Source organism: Aquila chrysaetos, chromosome 2 (assembly GCF_900496995.4).
Source record: "Aquila chrysaetos chrysaetos chromosome 2, bAquChr1.4, whole genome shotgun sequence".
Lineage (NCBI taxonomy): Eukaryota > Metazoa > Chordata > Aves > Accipitriformes > Accipitridae > Aquila > Aquila chrysaetos.
In genome coordinates, this window is record NC_044005.1 from 32,218,103 (window position 1) to 32,242,973 (window position 24,871).

The window sequence follows — 24,871 nt, forward strand, 5'->3', positions numbered from 1 at the left end:
CCTGTGATGTATCTGCCATGTACAGGAGACGGAGCAGGAGTTAGAACTACTACAGTAAACTTTAAAGAGAGTGTATTCCTATATCCTGGACAATTTGCTATCACATAAAGGTACTGCTTCAGGTTGGTACTAATAGAAGTAAGTACCTTACCTACAGCATAGTTTTGAATTTAGGCTATTATGATCAGTAATACGTTAGGTACCATTACAATGTTCTTTAGTCTTTAATTTTTACCCTAACTATAACTGCAGCCTAAAAGGTAAATGCAACTTTGTTTGGAGCCATATTTCCTCCACCTGTGTTCTCTTAGCAATATACCAGCTAACACTGGTGGTGTTTCCCAGAATATTGGTCCTACCAGGGAATGACACATAGCTTCTGTTGACTCTGGGGGTCAGGTGACTTCTTTTCTCAGCTGATTATGAAAGTGTGTCCTAGGATGAAAAGATTTAAGTATCAATACACATACTAGAGGAAGTAGTCAAGCTATACATACTACATATCCAAACCAAATTCTTTAAAAGCTTCTTAATTATTTATTGAATTCTCTCGCAATAAAGTTGTAATCCATCCACAACAGTGTCATATCTCAAATAAAAAGCTGATAGAGTTTGAGGGCTGATTGAATTACGGTAACAAACTCCAACACTGTGTAAATTGCTAGGAAATCCTCTAGTGAATTAATATGAAGGGAAATCTTAAAATATTAAATGTATTTTTAAAATCTTAAAACATTTATATGAAGGTTGTCCAGAGAGGTTGTGGGGTTTCCATCTTTGTAGATATTCAAAAGCCATCAGGACATGTGCCTGGGCAATGAGGTCTAGGTGACCCTGCTTCTGCAGGGGGGTTGGACAAGCAACCTCAGGAGGTCCCTTCTAACCTACACCATTCTGTGATTCTGTGAAACAAGAGAAAGATAAATGAGTGTTCATAACATTTTGCCTGAACTACAGACATAGTTCTGCTCCCTTCTTCACTCCTTCATTCTACTCTTTTACTAGCCTAAGATTGCTCTCTGATAAACATTTCTTTCAAAGTATTTTGAATTTAAGTGAGATAAAAATCTGTAACTACTAACTCTGGCAAAAAAGGAGAAAGATATTTAAACATACATAGGTTCTTAAAATATTCTCACTGTCATTGATAATGTTATTACAGTATTTTCCATCCCTTACTGTGGATTAATGAAATAAAATGAATAAAACAACTTACATTTATATTCTCGGATAATAGATTAGAATGACGTGAAGGAAAATAGGTTATAACCTTTTAGAATGGTTGTTGCACTTTTTTTCTTAGTACAATGACACAAAGGGGTCTTAAAAACAGAGTAACTTTCTATAGTAGGGAAAAAATGAAGTAATGGAAATCTATTTTTCTCATAATATCCCCGTATGGGCCCAGTCCTGTAACTGTACTTGTGTTTTTTCTCACTGGAGTCAGACAGTTGTTTTGAGAATAATGTTTACAAAACTTTAGGTCCTAATCACTTTCCTCCAATTCCTTGTGCCATCATGGATGTGCAACCCACTCAATGTTACATACATCCATGTGTGATGTTCACACAGAATATGAGGTTTTTAGAGCCCTCAGCGGCTGAGCCTGTTTTTACTGCTCAAGCTGCATGAGCCTTGCAATTATTTATGGAGGTTTCAGTGTATGTATTTTCCACAAACTAAATCATAAAGCTTATGTCAGTTTCAGACTTTTCCTACAGAAGTGCTTATAATGGGATATCTGTAATAAATAACCTTTTCATAGTAGTTAGACAGAGAAACAGTGGCAATTCCTGATGCTGCTCATATTTTTTATTTATCATTTTCTTATTTATCCAACCCCCAAAATACCTAAAACTGCCTTTTAGTGTTTTGAAAGTTCTTATTAAGAGCTTGGGACAAGACTTCCTATAATGTTACCTCAGCAAAAATGTTGAGGAGTAATTCATTTTTCTTCCTGCACTGCTATACGAGCAAAAAAAAATTGTGCAACTTCGATGTATTGCACTTACTTAAACAGCATCTCTCAATATTAGGATCTGAAATATTCCAATGATAATTATTTCTCCAATGAAAGTGAGAGAGATTTTGTCTAAAATAGCAGAGACATCATAAATACATTATTAGCCTATACTAAAATCAATGACTCTTCAAATATAGTCTCATTCAAAAGCACTTTTGTTTATGCCAGGCTTCCATACTTTTGGGGTTTAATTCAATTAACACTACTTAATAGCAGGACTTTTGAGGGTTTCTCCAGAATTCCAAAGCTTTTGAGAGACATATGTGCATATAAAAACAATACAGTTTCTAAATATTGGTACATAATATTTATTGATTTCTGTTCTAGAACACTAGTTGTTAAGGAATGGCTGAACAGGTAAGGAGAAATGGAAGTTGAAATCGTTTGTTCAATACTATGCATATGTGTATGTGGTATTAAAAGGCATGTAAGTGTAAAATAATTCACTGAAGGTATTAGAAATATATACACCAAGCAAGGTGGAGTACTTTTCAAAAATAATTATAATCTCATTGAGTAGTTGATATCAAATAACTTTTCCCATGCACACGCATCTTTTCTTACCTTGGCACAGTCTTTTTAATGTCTTATACTGAAATTTTCTGAGACAAACACTGTGTATCTGGATGTTCTCTGGCATAAGACTACCTCTAGCTGGGACTAGATAGCAATACAAATCATTAAAATAACAACACATGTTGAGATTCAGATTTCCCATTATGCACTTTTATTTTTTGCCTCTCTTTAGGCTCCACATATCACGTACTGTGCAAAAGCCTGTAATGAGGAAGTCTAATGGTAGCCTCTTTGAATAGAATGGTTGTGTCCTAATATCTTGTGAGGGTACATATCTCCACCTGAAAAAAACAGTAATTGGATTTTAATATTTCTTTAATTTTTATTGAGAAATTTGGAGTTGAAGCCCTTCCTCAACAGTTTTGGAAGAGTTTTTAACTGTTTGAATAAACATCTGGTCTTACAGCAAGGTAACCTGTTCCTGCTGTTGAAATGAGAATAATACTTGGTAGCACAATAAACTTGTGGATCTGTTAAAATTTGGAAATCAAAGGATTCTGCTTGGTCTCCCATAATTAGTCATTTTGTGAATTATATACTCCATCAGCTCTATATCCAGTAGGCTATTGTGTTACTCTGAAATGGGCTTTTAAACTTTTCTGTTGAAAACTTGGTTAAATCTGATTGTAAAAGCAACAAATCTAATCTACTCCTTAAATATATTTGATGTTATCTTCAGAGCTCTAGAGTATCCCTGTTCATATCCACTCTGGCTTTTTAGATTGCTGACTTTTTAGAACAGGGCTTGTCTATTGGGTTAATTACCACTGAGGTTTTCTTTTGGTCACTTTTGTAGTAAACACCATAAATAATAAAACATTTAGTGCCAATAAAAGACTATAAATATTTCATTGCAATATTCTGTTCATGTTGATGATTTGATAAAGCACTTAGAGCACCTACATAAAACCTGTGAGAGAAAAAAATTTATTATAACGTCCAACTTCTCGTAGACTTGTTTTCCCCAAAACAACTAAAATAATTCGGTATGGTATGAGTTGCAAAAACAAACACACCAAAGCCTTCAAAAGGATCCACATGGATAGGTCATTAGGACTGCATGGCCTCATATAGTTTGTTAAAATTCTCAGAGGTTAGTTTATGTCTTGATACTTTAATAAACAGTTTCAGCTTTGGTGAAAGCTGGAAAGCTTAATCCATTAAGAGCCATACAGAAACAAAACAAACAAACAAAGTTTTAACCACTTCAGTGACAACAGCACAGAACAAACAAGCAGTCTCCTTCGAAAATCCCAGCAATTTTAGGATCAATAGTCTCACTCTGTGCTTCTAAGTGATGAAAGCTAGAAAATCTCTGCTGTCGGCTCCTTTCAAAAATGTTTCTGGCAAAGATATAGTTGCAAATTTGATGAGTTTAGTTTAGTAATACCCATGTAGTCTAGAAGGCTGACTTAAGTACTATCACTGGTCACAATGAAAACAAACTAACTCAAACATCACTTTTAGTTGAAATTTCCTCTCTGTACCCTTAATTTACAATGTTAAAATACCTTTCAACATCTCTTCCAAGTCCTTATACTTAGAGTTCTTTGATTATTTTTCTAACTACCAGCAGTAGGATTTTTTTTCTTTTTATATTGGGAATTAAAAAAAAAAAAATTAGAAACATTTTTGTGAACGTAAAACCAGTACAGTGACATAATCTACTAAAGAATGTAAGACTGTTTCAAAGTCCGTTTAACCTGATCTGCCAATATGGATAATCAAATCAGCAAATACATCTATATACACCAAAAGAACAAAAATAAACATTTTTTTCTTTATAAGATTAAAAGCCTGTTAGGCCCTTTTAAACCACTGCCATTGTATATTGACTTTCATGAAAATAGCGTTTACTTCCTTTTACTTAGTCTAGACTTACATCATTCAGCAGAGCTTTTATATAATAGATCTGTTCTCATTCCAAAGAATTTTAAATTGTTCCTGCATCTTTATACAAATATTGATGGCTTTGTTTCCTGTTTTTAAATACAATAACTTATATATTTGTTATTTTGGTTTTTATTTAAATTTCATATTTACCCTTAACTATAAACTCAGAAGTAAAATAGGAGGAGTATTTATTTTTTAGCCAGCAGTGTCAGCTAGCTTGTATTTTACCCACAAATTATCTAGAAGCTTTAAATTATATACTTTCTTAGGTAGTCAAAAGACACTGTAGGGATTGCCTGTATATGTCTACAAGCTAATTTATCTGCTAAGAGTTGTTGGGGTTTTTGTAATCAGCAGACTTTACTAATTGTATTTTTAAAATTAAATCAATAACATAGAATGCTGTCAATATGAGAAATATAAGCAGTAAAACAGAACCTGTCCCTGAATTCTTGTTTACAGATCACACAGTCTACCCAAATTTTTCACCGGAAAGGCATAAAGTCAGAATAACATTTAAAATATGTGGCTTTACACAGGGACACTGTGTTGCTTAGTCCTGATTCATTAAGATGCTTGATGCGTAAGTGAGTTGTCAAACGATATGTGGGTGGCTGTAATGGCAGCATGTAGGTTTGTATGGAAAACAAGTATGGCACTGTGAAGATTTTTTCTCTCTTTCATCATATAGGTACTCACATGTAACACTTGTGAGGGGTCTGCTAAGAACCTTGCTGTCAAACGAACTAATTCACCAGAAAGACATGCAAGTTTAAAACAAAGTTCTCCAAAGGCGGAAAAAAAAAATCAAACCACCTAGACTTTCTGTAGCCTAACCAAGTGACAGACACATAGACAACTTCATTGCTGCCAGAACAACACTCTGCACAGCCCACCAGCAAGCTATTTGTCACTGCTACAAGAATATCCTCCGCAACTTGGCATCAGGGTCCCTGGGTAGCCAACTGTGCTTGCATAGTGCTGGAAGTGCTATCCAATAATAGGGAGGAAAATGATCAGAGGATCTCATTATTATTACAAAATGTGTTATTGTATGAAAAACATATCTTTATAGCCATAAACATGAAAAGGTTTATAGGAAAATATCGATTTACAGAATACCAGAAAATTGTATTCTATACGAGTTTATGGAAAGACTGTGTTTAACTCCACTTCCTTTTCCCTCTCTCCAGTCCTCCTGTCCATCAAAAACGAGACTGTGTGTGCCATTCATTTGGTATAATATGGTAGGTTTTTCATGATTGTTCATAGAAATAAGGGGTTAAAATAATCTTTAGCAATATGCCATTATACATTATCCCAGAGTTGAACATGACTGAGTAACTTTGCACGTATAATGGTATAATGTTTAATTTTAACATTTTCATGTAAAAAGGTGGAAAAGCACATTCTACTTGTAGCAGATCTTCAGACCCTGCTAGTCTTGATGCAAAACACAAAGTCACATACTGCTATTTATGGCACAAAGGTCAAGTCCTTTCATTCTGCATTGTGTTGTGCAATATAATTCATTACAAGCCCAAAGCAGTACATCCTTTGATATAACCTCGGCCTATGCAGAAAAATTCCCTTTATTGTTGCTTTAGGTCCTGCATATTGCATTGGATCCTACATACTTACAAATGTATTAATGCTGGCTGCGTTGTTGCAATTGTCTAATTATCATCCTCAGCCGATTGCTTTTATTGAGCAGAGGGGTACAAAAAAAAGGAAAGCAGTCCATTTCCAGTGGTTCTAGGAAAGTGAGATAGGACAATGAAAATTACTATGAAGAACAGTAAAAATAGTTTGCTAAGAGAAATAGAGCAGAAATAAAATAGCAGGAATGATGATCTGATCCTCTGATCTTTTAAAAAATAAATAAAACAAAAGCATATCAAATAACCAAGCAAGAATCAAAGATAAGAAGAGGAGAGGGAAAAATTCCATTTCATAGGAAAAAGCCCACAGGGGCTAGTTCAGTAAACAATTAAATTAATAAACCAGTCTGAATTTTTCAAAGTTTGTGTTAACCTGGCCATTCCTTTTAACTGACCAAGTGTCTTATCATTAGAGCATGATGTAACTTAAAAGGCATGTGTGGATGTTCAGGAAAGATGACCATTCATTTATTTTGTAATTCTGTCTTGATGCAAGGAGCATCATGTAAAGAGCCCTCCCTTTACAGGTGGACATCCAAGGTACAGTGTGGGTATAGAGCCAATGTAATGCCATATGGCATATGTGCAAAAAACATGGAATGGAACATTCACAACCTGAGAGTACCACAGTGCTGATTATCATAGCATATATTGTATCCATTTTCTGCAAACTCATGAACTTTATTCTCTGAAAAATATATTGGTAGCTGCACAAGATTACTCTCTTAATGTATGGGGTAGAAACCTAACTGAAGATCCTAAAATCTCATTATTCAAATAAGGCACTGAACAAGCTCATGGGAAAGCTAGGTATCATCTTTCTCATCCATGACCTTGGCAAGAGTCTGTTTTGTAATTAGAACAGTGCATTCAGAGCTCCTTACAAAAGGGGAGGAGACCATGAGGCTCTTATCACTCAATCAATATCCTTCTCGATGTTGTCATGTTATAAGCGTGAGAACATGGGCTCTGTACTGTCTTGACTTTTTAAAGTCTCTCTTCTTCTCTTACGTCTAGTTCCTCCCTTATGGGGAATAACTGGAGCTACTGGTAGGCTTCCCTTTTACGTCATGGAGATAAACCAAATGACGAAAGAGCAAGAACTATCCATAGAATAATACTTCATTGGAAGTGGTAGCATTTTAGACTGTAAACTCATCATCAGAGGCAGATAGACTTGGGAGAGGGGAAAAGAAGAAGACAAAATGGGGAAATGACAAAATGAAAGATTACAAAACCATACTATAATACTATTATAGATTCCTGTTCCGCACTCAGATGCTGTAAATTAGAGTACAGCAAAACCCACAACTGGTTTGTTCCCATTCTTACATAGTAAGCTGTCCATTTAGACCAGATCATGTATCCTTAAAATAGATATTGCAAGATTTTTGTACACCAATTAAATTCATATTGAACGGGGTACACAAGTCTTTTCTTTATCTTTACAATTTCAATTTTCTTGATCATACCTGTGGCTAATAGTGCTTTGTGTTGTTAAGCGTGGTAGTAAGCCTTTTTTTTTCTAAAAATATTTTAAATAACTGATCATAACTCATGTAATTACTTAAGCTGCATGAACAAACTGACAACTATCAAATTCTTTCAGGAAATGTAGTGATATAAATTAATATTTTTCTTTTCTCTCTCTCTTGTCATATAACTTATAAACGTGGTGACTATTTGGAACCATTTTTATAATTTATATAATATATCATACTGAAATTTCAAGTATCATTTCATTCCCACCCCCCCGCCCCTAGAGGCAGATGGGCATTTATATTAGTGAATTTGGAAAAGACTTAACAAAGAGTTATTCCTTTTTGTCTCCTAAACTACTGAGATCTCTGTTCTGTTAATGCACAGTGTGTAAAGCAATGGGCAAGCCTTATTAACATTAAGAGCATTTAAACACCCCAGACCTCTTCCTACTAAGTTTCTTTGAGGAGTTAAATTGATTTTAAAAAAGAGTTTGTTCTTCACATATTGACACAAGGATGGCATTGGGTTTTATCCTGGTGCTATTGAAGTTACTGACATTTGACTGCTGAATTCAACCTGGAGAGAATCAGGTCTAATGGAAATACACAACAACTCTTGGAGACTTACTCATTAATCCTTCTCTAGAACAGAACTTTTTAAACATTCAAAAATTTTCAAAGTATTTGAAATTATACTACAATGAAAAAAATGTAGCAACATTTGCTACTGACATGGGTGCTCAAGCAGCTTTTATACTTGGGGCTTCAGATGCTATACTTCAAAGGCTTCGTCACCAAACTCTGCCTTGCTGCCTGCCAAGAAAAGGAAGTCTTACTTTAGACCACAATAGACTGATTGGTCTGGTGCAAAAGGTCAACAAACACTATCCATGCCTGGTTGGGACTAAAGCTTAAAAGGGAAATCTTGCCAAGCAGGATTAAGGTGTCTATTCTTTCTTCAGTATGAGTGCATTGTCAAGGGGAGTAAAATATGCATATTAAAAGAAGAAAAAAATGTAATGGGATAAAAAAATCTTGCAAGTCAGGTATCTTGCAAGATGGATGAAAACACTCCAATGTACATAAGGAGAAATTTAAAAAGAACATAGAAGAGAAGTTATGATTTCAGGTCATCTGAATCAAGAAAATGATTGTAAATCAATAGTAGCATAAAAATTCCTGCAGTGTGTGGTTTGCCTATATGGAGACACTGCATGATAATCACACTTTTACTTCGAGAGGTACCATGAGTGATATAGTCATGCATTCAGTTAAAGAATGAGACTGACAAATATGTGGCTTGGGACAATAGAAAATATAGTTAATTGTACTCAGGAGCAGAAGCGTGCTGATTCACACCAAAACACCTTCTCCAGACCAGACTTGCACAAAAATGGGTTACGATATACTTCAGTTCTGCCTGTTACAGAGAGGCTGGGCAGTTATATCCCTGTTTCTGTTTTATCTAGACCTTCATTCTTTTGGTCCACCTCACTTAACATATGTAAGGATAAGAATTAGACTGCTTGCTTATTGCAACAGTGTGGGTGTTCCCATGACTAAAACATAAACATGTCTTTGGTACTTCTCATTCACCAGTCACGGAACTGCCTGGAGGTAGCCCATAAGGAAAGTTAAGCAGAATGAGAAATGAGAGACAAAGAAAACCAAACCTCTCTGCTGTGTAGGCACCTCACTGCAAGTGGTCTGCTTCCACTTATTTGGGTGACCTCTAACTACAGAAGTTTCTCCTGAGGCAGGGCTCCTAAGGGGACTCAATCTTTTTAAAGTGCGTGTTGAAAGGGAGGAAATGTTACCTGCCTTTTCTACACTAACATAATGTTTGGAACACTTAGTTGGGAAATGGGTTGTCATCCATGGCTCCATTGCCTTAGGAAAGGACTTTAGTCACAGGGCTGTGCGTGTCTGGGGAGTCTAGCCATGGACTCTGAGCTCTGTTTCTTAATATCATACAATACTTGCTCTTTGCAATTGTCCCTAGACTTTCAGAGGATATTTGCTAGTTCTAGATCATGTCTCAGCCCTAAAGAATAGGCATCCTGTAGGAATAAAGGGGACTTTTGCTTATTCCTTGCAACTTCCAGCTAATTTATGACAGATTGGGAGACTCAGCAGGAGAATCATATGCATTACAGCTGCAACTGGTATCAGCCACAAGCTAAGCTGATATTTGTGAACCAGAAAAAGGAGTGAACCCCCTCATCTTTTACTTTTGACTTTTTGCATTAGCTCAACTGTAACTATTTAAAGCTGCCACAATTTTAAACAGAAGCCAAGAGCAAAAAGAACAATATACATCTTGACTATTAAAAAAGTAATATATCAGACACTATTTTTTTTAACAAAAAATACAATTGTACATACTCAGAATAGGAAAGGTTTCTCTTTGGGAGAAGGTTGCACAAGTGTGAGATACAAGAAGATTTGGACAAAGATCAAAAGTAATAAATCTCAAGCTATTCTTATGGATAAAATCTGAGAGTTGTGTACAATTTCCTCAATAATGCATATAAACACTTGTTGTTGGACTAGAAAATTAAGAATCAGGATGCTAAACCCTATCTAGGAGTAGTTTGTGAGAAGAAATAGGAAAATCAGCAGATTTAATGGGAGTAATATTCCTCTGCCAATGCCCCTTCAACAAGGCAGAGGCAGGGTAACAGAGGAAAGAGATTTCCTGGAACTGTGCCAAATAACAAGCTGTTAATTAATATTCAACCCAACATCCAAAAACTTTGTTGGTTTATATTGAAGACTGCTTAAATGAAAAATTAGTGCACCTAATCAGTGCAACACAAGTCTCCTGCAAAGGTGATGCTTTATTCTGTGTACTTTCACACTACATGTCACATCAGACTATTGCTCTCACAAATTCTGCAGCTCCACAAGACATTCCTTGTCACTTCCAATATTCTATGAAAAAGCCCTCTAGATTCTTCAGAATTATATCTATCAGTCTAAAATATTACTGGGGTAAGTGGGGAGGAAGCACATAAACATTTCCAAAACCTCTGTGGCAAAAGAGGAAGTGAAATAACTTGCAGGAGAGAAAAAAGAAGTTTAAGTCATTCTGAAGTGACCTTGACCTACAGTTATTGTTTCTTTAGAAGTGGAAGGATTTTTGTGTAGGTGTTTCGGTTTGGTTCAAGGGGGTAAGAGTTAACTGCTGAAGTGAAGGAATGTGTGAAGTGGGCATAGTGCTGAAAGGTTGAAGTTTGGTTTCAAGCTTATCTGAAGGGTGAGGAGCAATTGAAGAGTGAATGTGCCAAGATCTAAGCAGATAGGGAAAATGCAGCCTCCCTCTTAGTTTCCTTCCTTGCTTTCTGATTGTTGAATGTCAACACTACCTATAGATTTTTAAAGGGTGAACCTGGAAAGAAGTCTACATTTAATTCTGTAGATAATCTTAAATTAAATATTTTCTAAACATAGAGAGCATATCCTAATCCATATATTTTTATATCATGACTTTAAATCATATGAAGTTATTCTTATTTGAGGATACTCCAAAAGAAACAGCATATTTTGTCAATTTATATTGGGTTTTTAGTTTTTGTTTCAAATTCATCAAATCATTTTGCATGTTTATAACTAACTCTATTCCAGAAAACATTTATAAATACATATAAATATACTACTCATGCTGTGGAAATAATGCTAAGTATAAGCTCAGTGTTTTGATGAATCTAGGCCTAAGAACAGAAATGACTGTAAACACTCTGAAAACATCTTAAGAGGAAATGTTGTAGTGTATGAAGTGCAAAAACAACTAGCATGATATTCTTGGAATGCAATTATAGAGATAACATTATTGATCTGCTTATTAAACTCCAGAATGGAGAACAAGATAATTAAATTGCAATTATTGCTCTGCTTTCTCACTTGTTAGTTGAAGTTAGGCAACACTTTTATTCAGTAAGTCTGTCATGGCTAACCCCAGCTGGCAACTAAGCACCACGCAGCCACTCACTCACTCCCCTTGGGTGGGATGGGGGAGAGAATCAGAAGGGTAAAAGTGAGAAAACTCATGGGCTGAGAGAAAGACAGTTTAATAGGCAAAGCAAAAGCCGCACACGCAAGCAAAGCAAAACAAGGAATTCATTCACCACTTCCCATGGGCAGGCAGGTGTTCACCCATCTCCAGGACAGCAGGGCTCCATCACGCGTAACGGTCACTTGGGAAGACAAACGCCATCACTCCGAACATCCCCCCCTTCCTTCTTCTTCCCCCAGCTTTGTATGCTGAGCATGACGTCATATGGTCTGGAATATCCCTTGGGTCAGCTGGGGTCAGCTGTCCCAGCTGTGTCCCCTCCCAACTCCTTGTGCACCCCCAGCCTGCTCGCTGGTGGGGTGGGGTGAGGAGCAGAAAAGTCCTTGGCGCTGGGTAAGCACTGCTCAGCAGTAACGAAAACATCCCTGTGTTATCAACACTGTTTTCAGCACAAATCCAAAACATAGCCCCATACTAGCTGCTATGAGGAAAATTAACTCTACCCCAGCCAAAACCAGCACAAAGTCTTAACTACTATCAAATATATTTATTTTTTCAGTTAAAATTTGTTATTATATTTTATATTTACTCAGGTATCCCTGTACTGTATTTGTCTTTACTCTATGCTGATACACAAATACTTGGTCAACTCTCAGCTCATCACCACCACTGGGAAAGGATAGCAGTTGAATATATGCTGTAACCTTGTGGTTCCTGGCCCACTGCTTTAAGAGAAGAAATAAATTTCCATAAAGTGAGTTTTGAGTGCATCACCATTTGTGTGTATTGCACTAAAATGAGATGGAGGTAGAGAAGTTCACTCATACTTGGCAGCACTAAATAATTCCTTACTTATTTAAAGTAAGATTTCAGTGGTTTAGAGATTATTTTTTAAAAATCATAGGCCTAAAAACTATTATTTCTTATATTGTCTTCCTTTTATAAACTGGGCTTTCCTCCTAACTGTGATACTGCATAAGTTTTAAAGCATATTTTAAAAACTTTTATCAAAAGGAAAAGTGAATAAATGTAGAATAATTTTCCCGTAGCTCTAGTAAGCAGCTGGCCAAAATTACTGTTACCTGATCCAATAAGCAACTGACCAATAGTGCTATTACCAGACAAACGGGTAAAGAACATATCCCTGAACTGTGAAGATATTGAGAATCGGATTGTAGCCTATACACTACTAAAGATATATATTACTCATCTGTTAACAGTTAGCTATATGTGCAGTTACATTTGTAAAAATCATGATCTTGTCTAGGTGATATGCGATGCTCTTTTCCACTTGCTGTAATGAGGACATAATCAATATGAAGGTCAGCTGAGAAAAATGCATAGCAAGGGGGTTACTCCAGCCTTTCTATCTTAATTCAAAGTTCACATGTGATTTCCATGAAACTTTTAGTAAATACATAATATATTTCCAGATAGGAATTGGAGATAGTCCTCAGTATTTAATTACAAAATATGCACCCATTACAGTCATTAGATATAGTCTTATAGAAATATACCATATATTTAGTACTTTAGACTTCAAGGTATGAAATATTTTCTTTAATAGGAACATACTGAAACAATGACTTGCATCAAAAGAAGGTGGTTTTTTTTCCTAAATCCCCTCTCAAACCGGTAGATTTCCAATAACACCCAAATACGGACTATAATCATGGTAAAGCTATTCTGTTTACTAAAAATGAGATTTACAATGTCATTGAGCACCTGCATGTCTTAGTAAAGACAGAGAGCCTCAGATATTCAACACCTCGATAGCATATTGTAATTTAGATAGATACAAAATGCAACACATTCCAGTAAACACAAGGCTGATTTGATTTCGTCTCTGTTCACTTTATTGATTTAGTTGGAATACTGCTGAGTTTACAGTGCTGCATACTAATTCCTGCCAGATTCTGCCTTCACTGCTCACACTGAGCATTATTTTACTCTCAGGGTAGTCCCATGGAGCTCAATGGGACACCACCATGTGAGGCAGAGCAGCAGAATATGGTTCTGGTAGCAGACAGTTGTATACTGTTTCTTATAGTAATCATACTTTACTGTTCTAAAAAAAAAGAATGGGGAGAAAAAGAGGAGGTCTATGTAAATCCTTTATTTGCATTTCCACACACTGTAGAAACGTTTACACATTCAAGTTTTAATTTTGCAGTGATGAGTATCACCTGTTGGAACTGGTGAGAATCTTTCAAGGGCTTAAAGAATTATTACTATTTTAAAGGGAATATTTGCTTTTGCAAACAGGAATAATGTACATAGAGACGTCTTTTCTGTGAGAGCCCCTTTTTCTTAGTGCTTTGAGTTTAAGCAAGGAGTTTTCTAACAATGCTACAAAATTAAAAAAATTCTTGAACTTCATGTAATATGCTGCTGAGAATAGATCCTGTGAGTCTTCCTTACTTCTTATGGAGTAACTACAGAGTGATATAGCCCACACTGAACTGCTGTTCTTGTGTCTTTTATAATATCAAACCAGATAGTAGCATGAGAGCGTCAACATAATTCTTATTAATTATACTTTCCTCGTTCTTCTGTGACTTTCATCATTATTTTTGTTGTTTTTTAATATAACTACCCTTGCACTTATGTCATAAAAAATTCTGCCTTTTTCTCTTTTTTAATATTTGTATTCAAGACAAACAACAGGAGGTTGAAATCAGGCCATTTAAAAGAAACATCTGCTGACATTTATTCATATGCTACATGTTCCACTTTCATCATTGAATGTAATGATAAACACACATTCCAGTCAATAATGGCAATTCCCAGCCAAGCTTTACAAATGGTCTCTTTAACACCTAAATTGACAGCTCGGGAGAATTTGAGATAGAAGCTAAATATGGTACATTTGGACACTATTTCCCTAAGCCTAGAATGACTGGAAGGCTTTAACAAGCACATACACTGTGGGTATATGGGTATAGCCTTGACTAATACAGGTAAATATCTCATTAGACTTTTGTGTTTTGTAAAGAACTCCTGAGAAAAGAAATTTTTTTTGAGACATGACATTGTATTCTTCCTTGAAAAAGAAATCTAATTATATTTCCTTTATACAGGAGAACTAACCTTAATGGAAGCTGAAATTTGAAATAAGTTTGCTTTTTAAAAGAGAAATGTTTTGTCTGCTTTGGCTTATTATTTCTTATATCAAGCTTGCTAATTGCTATTGCATTAAAATAATTTCTATAAATTTGCTTTTAAAGCACTATTGTCAAGAGCTGGGTGGATTCCTTATTTAATTCATATGGGTTTGTGTAAGAATGTCTTAGGAGCTGCCATATTGCAAAACAGGGTCTCGTTTGAAAGCAGTGTTCCTCAGTTATGGGTAACCAAAGATGGCAAGTATAAAACTATTAGAGGTTTCATGACAGGAACAAACAGAAAATGTCTCATCACTTTGTATGCATATAAATATATTATTCAATAATGATCTCTTTTTGCATTTCTATGTATATTCTTTTCCATTTTAGTTCAGATTGATTAACCTTCTTATAACTGAATCATAAACTGATTTTAAGTCAAGCAGAAAATCACAGCTTTTCCAAACTCCTTCATGTGTGAATAGTTTCTCCTTTCAAAACTCTTGTATAGTTCAAAACAGGTCATTCATTATTTAGCAAGAGGGGGGAAATTCTACACACTCTAAAATAATGAATGTAAAAATAATTATAGGATCACAAAGTTATCTTGTATAACATAATGAAAAGTGTTAGACAGAAGATAATGCTGTAACTCTTGGTTGAAAGAAATTACTTTTCCGAAATCCGTTCAGTTTTGTTTATTGTGTTAGAATTGGTCCCATTTATCCTTATGAAGAACTGCAAATATTGAGGTTCATTCAGTGGTCTTTTGATCAACAGATAATTCCCTTGGAGTACAGTAGCAGAAGTCACTGTTGGCAAAAGTTACACACTTTGTTTCTGTCTATGGACTCAGCTCTGCAAATTTGTTGTCTTGGATGTAGGAGCCAGTTGATCTACCTTTGCCCTAAATGTATGTTCATAGCTACCATTATTTGTGTTTACATTTCCTTTACTTTTTACTAACACAAAATGATTACTTGAAGCCTAAAGCAATATTAATAGTCTATGCCTTTTAGCATGAAAATCAATGAATTCAGTATCTGATAGTGTTTGCAGCACTACAACATAAATACACAAAAAAATTCATGGATGTGTTTAGTGCAAAGGTAATAATATATCCTGGGATGAGTTTTCACAGGCCAGTGTAGAAAAGCTGTTACAAATAAAGTATTAAAATCCCAATCATAATCTTTCTGTTGTTATTTAAGTGTCTAAATTATGCCAACGGACTGGAGGTTTGAGGATTTTTTTCTTTTTGTTGAGATGTTGTTGTGCAAAATAAGTTTGTTACTTTTTTTGTTACTTTTATTAATCTGAATGAATCTTTACCTTGAAACAAAACAAAATTACAATAGGACTTTTGACTTCTAAATTAATGGAATAGACAAATTCAGTAAAACTAGTTCAGTATCATTTAAATCTGCAGGACTGCATGTTGTATTGAAATACAAATCTGTATACCACTGCAAAACAAATCCAAACCTTGTACCAGTGACAGTAATAGAAAAAATGTGCTAATATTGTGTAAAAGTTAAATGATCTGCAAGTAGATCAGTAGGCAATCCATGCATGAATCCATTTAAAGCTGGAATCTTTGATAAAGTTTGGGAAGGAATACCAGCTATCAAACATAAAACTGTGTGCATTTGCTAAGTATTTCCTACCCAATTGCGCATGGTGCAAAAGGCAACTGTAGCCACAGGTTCTGCAATCATCTAATTGTGGTTAGAAACAAGCTACAATATGGCCTATAAGAAGATGAATCCTTTTGATTCTGTTAAATGATGAAATTCTCCACTAAAGTATCCAACCAAGTCATCTGGACTTTATATTTATGAGGAGTTACCCCCAGATACATCAGAACAAATTCCATATCTCAGTGTTCTCTATTAGAAAATGGTTGCTGTTCCTGAGTTTTCTATATTAGCAATCATTTCTCTTCTTTACAAAATGTAGTATTAGTATATGTACCCCATTGACATGAATACTTGACTAGTTATGTAACGATTGCTACAGTAAACCAAGCCGTTCCAGAATCAGGATTCAGGCACCATCATTCTACTACAAAAAGATAAACTTTGACAGCATCCATTTCTCCATACATGGAGAAAAAGAGTAAAGACATAACAATAATATTTGTTTGTTTACTAAAAGGAACTAGGATTGTAATATAGTAACCATAAAACCCATAAATATTAGACTTTATATTACTGGAAATGCTGTCTTGCTTGCATAGGAGTGCTCTAGACCACATGTACAGAGACAAAATCTTATTCTTGTTGCAAGGAAGTCTTCTAAATCAAATTCAGAGATGACTTCTGAATGAGTAGTTTCTTTGTTGAAAGCTGATCTTTACTGATCCGTGGTAAAAACAGAATTAAAAAAAGAATCAAACAAGATTTCTAGAAAGACAGAAAACATTAACTGTTGGGCCTTTTCCTTGGTCCTCGCACTGTCCAAGTTAGAAGGTTTAAATCCAAATAAGTGTTTCAATGTTTTAACGAAATCTCGAAGCTTTGCTGGAAGCTTCCAACATCTGGCTTGTCATCGAGAATCCAAGCAAAAGGATGTGATGGCCTTTCTAACTTAGAAAATGTCTGCTCTTTACATCATGTATCTTCCTCCAAAACATGCTTGTGAAAGCTCTGTGCTGATCAAATTGTTTGTTCTAGACTAGAATAGCTCAACTCTCTTCAGTTGAAAGATGTTCTGGTTAAAATCCAGGGACCACCTTTTAGTTCCCCAGTGTTCAGAACTGGTAAGCAAACATTTATATAGAAGCAGCCCGATCATTTTGCAAAGTCATAATTTTATTCTTATATTTTAAAAACATTTTATTTAGGCTCTGAAAACAATTGAGAACTGGCTGCTACTTTGCCAGCGTATGGCCACTAACATACCCAGAAACAACAGACGACTGTTTATTCGTGCATTTTGCTTGGGTTTTTGCAGTTATTTCAAGGACTTTCAGAAGTTCTCAGGACCACTGCTGCCCACTGGGCTAAGATTGCTCTGATGTCAAGAAAATATTGAACATTAATGAACTGTCAATGAGCTCACAGTGCTACCTCTGCCTGACACAGAACACAGTGCCTATGTGAGGGCAAGTGAGGGACAGAAATCTGCACAATTGTCACTGTTTATTCATTTCAGAGACTATTCTCCACATACAATTTTTCTTTTTAAACCCGTTTCAATGGTAGATGACATAAACCTGCAGGTTAGCCAAAGCTGTAGTCATTTATGGGTGAGTTTCCCCTCTTCTGGCTTTTTTTTTTAAGATAGAAAGGAAACATATGGACCCAAGTTTTTAAATGCTGTTATTAGGCCAATATATAAGCACGGTTGTAATTATGTGGGTTTTTCTCTGAAGAAAATCCCACAAACAAATACTAAAATTCAGGTAAATTAACTTTGATTACCATGTTAATAAAAATGCTTATATTAAACACATAAAGATTTCTCTGCCTTAATAACAACAAAAAAGGAAAGAACAAATTCTGCCAATGAATGTTTCATGACTTCTAAATGGATACATTTTCCAGTGTGCACTAGAAAGTTAATATGTTCTCAGAAGATTTCTTTAATTTAGTTGTTGCTAATTTATTCACACTAATACAGGAAAAAAATACTGCAAAATTTTTCATAACAAAAAACTGTGCATATCTCTGTGTTTTAGCTGGCATGTGGTTCTACACAGATGGTTTGGGGCTTTCTTTGCTGCAAAACAGATGGGCCTCCACTGTCCCTTACCAATCAAAAGAGAACTTGAAAATATAGGAATATCTTTACTTCCATTGTGTCCTGTAATTCAAGAAATTAAATGCCTAAATATATAAATATGACTTCCTGTGTAAAATGATAGAATATCATATGTTTAATTTAAACTATTTGTCTATATTTAATGTGAAAACTGTTGGGTGGTAGTGGTTTTCTTCCAAACAATAACTAAATATTACAAAAAGTATTGACTAGAATGAGAGCTATTGCTGTTAATCTTAGCTGTGTGATATTGTTGTATTTGTACTTTGCTGATACTGTTTAAATTTATTTTAGATGTGATACGATGTCATTCAAAATAATTACCAACTTAAGAGAGCAGCTTGTTGACAGATCATCTTTTATTATTTTGTTCACATACTGCACTGTATGACAGTAGCACAGACATTTATAGCGTGAATATCAACTAACTTTGTTTTGTTCTATCAGCATTTGCAATGGGAAGAAGAGTGTATTTAGGGCATTTTTTTCCTATTAACACACCATTTCCTGCCTTATTTTGGAGAACTGAGATGAGGCATCAAAAAATACTCCTGTGGCTATAATTAAAACTCCCAGAGGACAGAGAGGGAATTAGTCTGAGGGACTGATTCACCTTGAAATCCAAACACTGCCAGTGCCAGAGGAATATAATTACTGATCATAGTATTACAAATGATGCAGACCACGTGAGTTTGGGCCTGAGTCTTCAATACAGCTGCCACTTATCCCACAATTCCTGCCACCATTGCAGTGTTTATCAATTTTTGGCTAAATGTTCTGAGGAAATACTCACTGAAAAATGCTTTGTGATAAACCTTGTAATATGTTTTACACCATACCTCAAAACTTCCACAAAACTATACAAGGCTGCACATAGGCTCAGAAATCTTCTCGCTTAGATGTGGCTGCAGTGGTCAGCTGAAATGCATAGAGACTATAATGTTAAAATATATCAGTTTAATAAAATCCTATTCCCTTACATTTTAGCATATGGCCATACAATGCTTTTGAGCACATTGGACATTCACTTTTAATGATGTTATGTCATCTCAGTGATAGGCAGAGAAAAGTTCCCGAGTTATATACTTGGAAACATTCTTAGGTGACTTTTTTTTTTTTTTTAAGTGAGCTTTCTTCCAGCTATAGAAAATGAAGATAGTCATTTCAGAGCATTACATTAAGGTAATATATCTATTATAATGGTCCATGAATTATAACAGCATACCATTTTTATGTGTGCCTTGAAAATTACAAACCTAGTGCCACTTAACTTCATTAATGATGTACATTTTTATGATCTAGTAGCCTTGTGTGGGAAGGAGTCACATCTTGCTGTGTCTAACTTAAAGGAAAAAGGGACATGTCATCCAACTCATTTTAAAGTATGCTGATTTTGTTGAATGCATGGAGCACTAAGCAACAGAACATCTTTTCTTTTCCTCTCCAATCTTCATTAATATTTATAGTTTAACTTTTATTTGGTACATATTGTGAAGAATATATTTTAACAGCAGACTTAGAGCTGGCTGCAATACACCATCTTCTCTTGTGTAGGTGCAGAAAAACTTCTAATTGCAGGTGATAGTTGTTCTTTTTATGTCAATCTGCTGGAGTTATTTTTTTAATTATCATTTAAAAGGGGAAAAGGAACAGATTAAATAGTCATATCACAATGTCAGAATAGCTTTTTGAGATCCTATACATATTAACATTTTTTAAGCAATTATACCCATGAAGCTATAAAAATTCATTTGGTCATGCCAGGCATTCAGATTCAGGAATGATGTACTCCAGTTCATGGCTGAGGGTAAGAGATATTTTGATACAGAGGAAATGTGAATTGCTATGGTTCTTATAGTCCACCCTTCAAGTGAACTCTACAGTGACACTGAGAATAGTCTTGAGACTCTTTCCATAGAGTTTCTGAATGCAAACATTGTATTCAGGATGAATGTGGTAGACTACATGAATGGAAAAGAACTGTAGAGTGGGACAAGCAGGAAGGATGAGGATCCCATAGTCAGCATCCCTACATCCCTACAGTCGTAAGCCAGCAAGGTTGTTATATGTGTAGTATGGTGTGCGTCACTCTTGGATGGGACTTTATCATTCTTCAGCAACTTTTTCTGATGACTAGAGGAAGACCATTGATGGCTACCAAAAGGAATTTGTCTAGTCTTTCTTGCAGAAAAGCTAATCAAGAACAGGGATTTGAGGAAGGCTGGGGTCAAAGGCCACGTGGCTTGTGGAAATTTGGGGGATAAAGAAAAGGAACTGCCTTTTCTTGTCAACTCATTAGGTAAAAGCAACATATAGTCCATTTAACCTGTCCTACTTTTTAATATACATATGCTAATAATCCCCTTGATACTAATTAGGAATAGTTTCATTCCTCAAAAGTAGATTTTTTTAAAGAAGTAGAAATGCTTAAACTGTACTCACTGAATATGCAGTAATCAAATTCATGAAAGTCTTCATGTGGTACACAACGGTATTAATTATATACAAGTGAGTGGAACACAGCTGAACTACTCGCCTTGACGTTTGGGGTTTGATGCTTTTTAGACTAAAATTGTTTGGCTCAGTTCATAAGTTATAAAGGTACAATATTTTTTTCTCTAAATCACAGCAAGAAATGAAGAAATGTACTGAATATTTTAGAAAATAAGTAGAATTACTATAATTTTTTATACCAACCTTTAGGAATATATTTCAAATTACAAATGGCAGGGAAATTTCATATAAAAAAATTCAAATACAATTAAAGCAATTGTCATTTTCCCCCATTTGTACTTTATTTGCCTTTCATAAAACCCTGTAAAGAAACATTTTGTCAACTAATAATTTAAAAAATTTGACTTGTGATTCAAAGTGTTAAAACAAAGGATGTTTCTTCAGCACATGTAACACAAGAGGCTTTTGCAGCAGTTTCAGAACTCTTTCTTAGTAAGAAACCTTATCTAATCCTGTTTCATCCTTTAAAACTGCCTACACACTAATCTCAAGGGACAAATTTAATACTTTGCAACAAAGGGAATATAGCCCTTTCAGCTTGAATAGAGGAATTGTTAGGACACCACGTGAGGTATGAATAACATTATAATGCCGCCTTTTACTTGGCAAAGGAAAAAAAGTCTTCTCTTGCAACGAAAAGATTAGACCTTCTTCCTTGGGTTAAATTTTTTGACCCCTGCTATATCCCAAGACACCTATTTTACTGTTGTATTTGGGTCCTCTACCTCTTGTGAAGTAAACACTGAGCAAATATAAGTAAACAGTTTGTTTTAACTGAAGATAGAAAGGCACTATTTAATTGAGTTTTGATGATAGATGTGCTCCAAATGGTGCAAACATCTTTGACATGGTAAAATAATATTGTCTTATGGCATGTGTAACACTACATAAAGAATATTAGTTTAGCGCTTTCTGAGTTTACAGTGTTTAAGTGAGAAATGACAAAAGAAAGCTAAATGATCTAATGTGGAGAAGAACAAATAAAATTGGATAACTTAGTTCTTTAGTAATAAGGATAAATAGTAATTTTCCTTATCAATTTTTTAAGACTAGCATTTGAATTTGTACTCAAATAACCTTTTTCTTATCTTATTTTCACATCTTAGAGTTGTGTACAGTTATTTCTTTTTATAATCTTGTCCAATATGTTGTTTCTACATTTTAGATTGCGCCATCTTTTAAAAAAAATACATATTTGTGAGCTTATAAGATATATTTGCTAAAGATAAGGCTTTTCTTATCATGATGTAGATATAATTTAACATTCTCTCTAATTTAACATTCTCTCTAATTTAAGGTACATATTCTCTTCATACACTATATAGAGTTTGTACCTAATATGCTGTATTAATTGTAAATATATTATTGCAGTTATACTTGGTTATGATAAAACATAGGATAATGTAGTAAATAGAGCTGTAAAATATTTTTTTTTTCCCACATGCAATACTCTAGCAATGGAGTTTTGGAGAAATAGCAATGGGATTGCCAACTGGGTCTGTCTCTTTGCTATACTGAAATAATTAGTCCTCTCTTCTTGTTTCCTCTTGTCAAGAAAGAATTCCATGAACTAATATGTGGTCAATGGCAAATGTTATTTGTTGCTGGTGAGAAGATAGGATATTAAACTCTGAGATCACATGTAACTGGACTTAAAAATAAAGCTAATATTCTCTTCCCATTTGCCATAACATTAGATTTTTTTATCTCTTATTATTGAAGCAATGGAACAATTTCCTTAAAAGCAATTTGAAATCAAATGCTAATCCTAAACTCATCATTAAGGGTATCCAGTTCCTACAGGTTTCACCTGGATGGTCTGGATTGTCTTGCCACCATGTTGCCAAAACAAATTGTATTTTTCCAGTTCTTTTGATTCAGTTTACATTTAAAAGCAGAAGAAAAACTTCAAGATGATTATTTTTTTCTTTACATTGCATTGCAGTAAATTAAAACCTGTGGATATACATAAAAATCTTTCTCATCGGTTGCATTTAAACAAATATTTTCCATAAGACAGAATGTCCTGCTGAGAATTTATCTCACTGTCTTCAATGCTTCACGTGGACATGAGGTGCAAACCCACTCTTGCTGGGATGTATAACAATGAACAAGACACTTAAACTCTTTGTATCCTAATGTTTCCCATTAAAGACACTCATTTCGTACCCAAGGATAAGAAGCCCTACATAAACACAGTGTTGTTTTCTTTAAAACAGAACATGAACTCTGGTGGTACTGGGTGCTCTGTTTGCTTATATATCTTAAGCACTGCCTTCTCTATAAAGATTCATCTGTTTTCTGTTTAAGACAACTTATTCTTGACTGGGCCAAGAATTGTGATCAGTTGGGAAGCCAGCCTGGTTTCACTTCTTTTAAAGATAAAAGGTCCAGTAAAAATGAACAGGTCTGATTATTTCCTGCCTTGCTGCTTGTGGAGTTGTCAGATTCCTATAGAGTGTATAAAAAATGCTACCATTCTGATTTGTTGCATTTTGTATACACTTTATCCTTACCTAGTGGATTTTTTAAAACAAAAACAGAACCACGGTTGTTACTGATAGAGTAATATGGTCTCATTTATTTCAAAGAAGTTATGTGCATACTAAGCCATGTTAAAAGTGTACTCAGCTTAATTAACCAAAAAAGAGGGAGACACACAAGTACTAACTACAGTCTTTTGTACCAACAAGTGCAAAATACCCTACCATATCAGATTCAAGCCCTAGAAGTCCCAGTCTAAAGCCGGGGAACTACACCTCACTACAGCAATTTCCAGCCTATGGTGACAGGAGAAAATTACTAAAACTTAAACACATTAAATTGTCTCTAAATATAAATAAATCACCTATATATCTGCACTTCCCATAAAAAAGGGTAAAGTTTAAGACTTTTCACTGTTAATTGAGGTGCTTCTTGCTACTGAATAAACAAAGGGATTTTAAATGTAAAGTGGTAGTCTCCTTTATTTTGCTGATTACTGTCAGTAACATTGAGTATTCCAAAATTTTTGTCACAGAATAGTGCAAAGCCTACATGTAAAATGAATGGTCATCACACTTTTCTTTGTACTTACACAGCTGCATGGACAGCAGTTACAATATTTCTGTCATGATTTTCAAAAACAGACCGAAGCTGAGGTGTTTGCTAAAGATTTGTCTCTTCTCTAGAAGTTTACAGACTATCTCACACCAAATTATATGTGAAAGGACTGAGTCCCTTTATATAGCACTATAACTTTTTTCTGGGAGATGATTGTAAGTTATTCTCTGTCAAACATGTTCATAAAGCATTCTTATGTTGTGAATCTTGGTGACACTAAAGAAAGTGAATTTGGTTAAATTGGGATTACCAAGAGCTGGTGGGCAGTCTACATGACTGGAATGTAATAATCACAGATGTCCAGATGGATTAGAAAAAGGTCTCTAAAGATGTCACTTTATATTAGGCACCATCCACAGACAACAGTTTCGATTAATAACATATATATGTATTCAGGCTTATTCCAGAAAGCTGGGATAAATTATGAGGGAGGTTGACTTGAAGGAAAATAACTTTGGCTAATATTTATTATTTGTGCTGACAAATCTATGTTGGTTTATGAATTATCAATAAGAAAGCAAATGGAAGTAAATGCAATTAATGTAAATTATAAGTCAAAAGGTGAAAAAATGTATGAAAGCAGCTGAAGGTATGGAAGATTCCATGCCCAGTATGGCTTCCTTCAATATGAGGATTAAACAAATACCAGTAAAAAAATAAACTATAGTAATACTGCAAACATACTACTAGATATTGCTGATCAAAACAGTAAGACCACAGAAAATATTTAAATTAAT

The 24,871-nt window shown here is 34.8% G+C and overlaps 1 long non-coding RNA gene across 1 annotated transcript in view; it reads right to left on the reverse strand.

The window, feature by feature from the left end:
- Window positions 1–2,733: 2,733 nt before the first annotated feature.
- The window catches only part of LOC115338664, a 30,797-nt gene continuing 8,659 nt past the window's right edge, over window positions 2,734–24,871 (reverse strand). The window contains exons 2-3 of the long non-coding RNA XR_003922492.1: window positions 6,134–6,247; window positions 2,734–2,880 (exon numbers count right to left, since the gene is read on the reverse strand). This is a non-coding gene — a long non-coding RNA (uncharacterized LOC115338664). The remainder of the gene's footprint in view (window positions 2,881–6,133; window positions 6,248–24,871) is intronic.